Source organism: Triticum urartu, chromosome 7 (assembly GCF_003073215.2).
Source record: "Triticum urartu cultivar G1812 chromosome 7, Tu2.1, whole genome shotgun sequence".
Lineage (NCBI taxonomy): Eukaryota > Viridiplantae > Streptophyta > Magnoliopsida > Poales > Poaceae > Triticum > Triticum urartu.
The window spans coordinates 2056785-2060652 of record NC_053028.1 but is presented as its reverse complement, the minus strand read 5'-3'; the positions used below and the strand labels follow the sequence as shown (position 1 = coordinate 2060652).

Below are 3868 nucleotides of genomic sequence, written 5' to 3'. Positions count from 1 at the left end.
TACTAGTGGCGCACCTGTTTTGCCTACTAATGGCGCACTACAGGTGCGCCACTAGTATCACGCCATTAGTATTTTTTACTAATGGCGCACCATGCAGTGCACCATTAGTATAGCCCACGGTGCACCATTAGTATGCCTCTCAGGGGGCCATATTTACCCATGTGCTTTGGCATACTAATGGCGCACTGTTGGATGATGCGCCATTAGTGTGCTCTGGCTTACTAATGGCGCACAATGTGGTGGTGCGCCACTAGTATGAATATTAGGGAGTATTTTTTTTCTTTTCTGATATTTTCACAGGTTACAAAATATATTATTGGACAGAATATAGCTAGCACCACACAGCAATAACAGATTCATTGAATAAAAAAGAAGATTAGTCTCCGAATACAATTCATCATATTAGTGTCCGAATTTAAAATACCGAACAAAGTTAGAACATCACAAGTCTCGAAACCGCGAGTAGCGAGTTTGTCTTCACATTATAAGTCGATATCGATCATCTAAACTACCATCACATAGAAGAGAGCTGCGATCATCACGATGAGCATAATCGCGATGAAACTGGTCTTCATTCGGTTCCTCCAACGCTCCCTCCTCTCTCCCGCTAGATAGCGCGCGTATCTAAATTCCGGCTCCGCCCTAGTGGTGTACCCTATGTAACTGTTACCGCTGAAATGGTGAACCTATCTCCGACACTCCTCCCAGTCGTCGTAGACTCCAGGAACCTTACCCTTGTACACGACATACGACGGCATCTCTATGCACTAGCCAAACAAAACGTTAGTAACAATTCCCAGACAATACATAAGCAATATATAAGTATGCAACAGAAGGATCGGAAGAGAAAAGCAACACATTAATAGCATGATTCATGGTCCTACTAATAAATAGCATTGATTACATATAAGTTGAACGGCTGTCCAAACCAAAGAGACATACAAGTTCATTAAAGTTTAATTACAACATGAGCCAATAGATGTTTCCGAACAACACATAGCATCACTACTTTTGACTCGACTCAGGGATCGGAGTGTGGATGAAGCCGCCGTCTCTCGTGATGGTCATGAAATCGCGAGCGTTGTCAACCTGCATTTCTAGCGTTGTGTCTATCTCACTATTGGACGGTTGATATCTGAGGTAGAACTGCCCCGGGGTACGAAGGACATGTTGATGGATGATTTCCGCAAACTTCGACTAGATGCGAAAGAATTCTTGTCTGATGTCTGCGTCCTGGATTGCCGACAATCTTGCGGCCCAATCTTTGAGATTATTTGGTAGCAGAAGGTGATTATGGTCCCGTACGATCGCCCTCATGTGATAGAGGGCGTAGTAGGCATCCTTATGACCGCCAGGCGGCTGCTTGACGTAGGGGAACATCGTAGTGTGGGCGAACACGTGCTTGCCGTACCTACGAACTGGCCTGGTGAAGGTGCCTCCAGATCTGGCGTAGCCGGGGAGAACACCATCAAGAACTTTCTTGATATTTGTGTAGTCTTTCTTCGACTGACGGTCCGAGTCGAAATATGTGGCCATGGATTATTTCGCACTTAAGAGGATGAGTGTGCAATGTTTGTCACTGCATAAAACACAGAATGTTAGAAAAAAGAGAACGATCAAAATCTAAGAAATCATATGTTACGGGGCGGTGAGGGGATGACTTACTCGGGAAAGTAAGGCACGAGGAAGTTATCCTTATCTGGGATTGCCAGAATGACGCCTTCGAGGTAATAACTCGCGATTTGCCGGTCCCCAGCCCTGCCCAAGATCTTGGCACGCATGTAGAAGGGGTCGACTATCACGATGTCCGGGGTCTTGTCTCTAATGATCCGCATCTCCATACTCAGCGAAAATTGCCGAACGAAGGTGTAGTGCAGCGGATGAAGGTTAAACATAGCGAAGATGTCATCAAACCGCAGAACGATCGTACCCCCAATGGCGTTATCCACAAAGCCCTTGCCCTCTGGCACCTTGGCCACGAAAACCGGGTATGTCACATCATTCTCGGAGAGACGCCGCTTCTCCAAAGAAAGAACACTTTCATGCAGACTCCGCATAGCACCGGTTGCAGCATTGAGTAGATTAGTCGGTAGCATCGGCCTACCCGCCACATGCACCCTCCTCGAGATATCCTTAGGTGAAGGTGGACCGTCATGAGCACGGATCATAGTCGGTGTCGGCTACCTGGCACCCTTGTTCCTCTTTCTTTTCCGTCCCTTCTTCTTCTGTTGTAATGGGATCAAGTTCTGCTCATAGACCGCCTTCTTGAGTGTGTTGGGGCTGATAATAGTTGGCACCTCGGCTATCTGAGGCTCGGTGAAGGCGGCAGCTGGAGGCGTGTCCTGAGAACTAAACGCCAGACGACGCCTGTTGCAATTTGGTTTCATCGCGGTACCAGCATGATCGCGGTCGTCTTTTTCAGGGTTGGGTTCTTGAGAAGGAGGCCCGAAGAATTCGTCACCGTACCCATGTTCAGCAAAGTACTTATCGACGTTGGTAAATGTATCATCGTCGTTGTCTTCGTCGTCCGGATCCTGTGCCATATGCATGTTCGGATCCTGTGCCATAGGGATGTCCGGCATGTCCGGTAGCGTTGCGGCGGTCTTGCCATGGCTTGGCGCCGGCACGACTGGCGGTGTTGTCTTTGAGGTGGTGTCCCCCGCCCCCAAATGAATCTGGCTCTTCGGCCAAAGCAGGGACTGCTTAGGCAGGCGCTGAGGGTCATCACATCATCTTCGTCGGCCCCGGCGGGTCGAATCGGAGCTAACAACTCGTCACAGCCTGGCAGCACCCGAACCAGTTGAACCCTATACACGGTGGGTGGCATCGGATTATCGTGGAACACAGGGTTGTCCGGTTGAACGATTTTTCCCTTGGCGACATCGACCAACTCGTCGTTCACGAAGTGCAGGAGAGTGCACGGAACGTCGGCGACGCCCTGCGAAAACATGTAGGGCATCAGGGATGCCCAGTCAAAGGCAAGGAGATGAAATCCTCGGTCGAGAGGCTTAATTAGTTACCGTGATGATGGCATCGAGCTCGGCTATGTCGAGGCACCGCCAACGGCGGGCATGCAACGGACGGAGGGGCCGCTTGCTGCCGAGGTGCCGGCCGGCGTACACCCGGGTGCATTAAGCTCCAATGCCCGTCCCGGCGTCGGAGACACCAATACCGCCTCCGCCGGAGACACCAATGGCGCCGCCTGTGCGTTGTGCGAGTTGCTGGCCGTGAAGCTGGGAATCGGGGGCAGACCCTATTGGCCGCCCACAATCCACGTCGTCAGCCCATGAATCAAGGTAGGCATAATGCCGGTGAGCGTCGATCCCAGTTGTTGTTGCACTTGCTCTTGGACAATCACCGGAATCCGCGCCACTTGTGCCTTGAGTTCTTGAACCTCGCGCGACTGGCTTTCCAAGCTGGTCTTTCTCTCCTTTCGCCCACCAGCGTTATAGTAGCACAACCATTTTGTGGACAAGCCTTTGCCGGCCACACGACCAGCTGACGATGGCTTACTGAGCTTATCTTTGTTTTTCATTACGTTCAACGCCCTATTTAAAGTGTTGTCCCAAGGGGTGCTCTGAGATGACCCCGCACTATTGGTTTTAGTCTCCTCCAGAAGGAATGTGAACCATTTAGAAATTTGGCTTCATTAATTCGAATGCAACTATATGGAGCTAATTACGCGGGGGGGTGTATTCCTTACCAGAACAAGCTCAAGCGCCCTGGTCTTCGGATCCGTGGTAAGCTCCTTTGTTACCGGGTCCTCCTTGTATCGGGCCTGACATAGTTCCTGGTCTGCTTGTCATGGTATTTCTCGAAGCGGGGAGGTAGGCCTTGCTCGGCACGCTCCACGTCCTCCTTGTCCCAT

The 3868-nt window shown here is 50.5% G+C and overlaps 1 pseudogene; it reads right to left on the bottom strand.

Moving 5' to 3' along the window:
• Positions 1-1416: 1416 nt before the first annotated feature.
• On the bottom strand, positions 1417-3535 carry LOC125522633 (annotated as a pseudogene).
• Between the last annotated feature and the right edge of the window lie 333 nt (positions 3536-3868).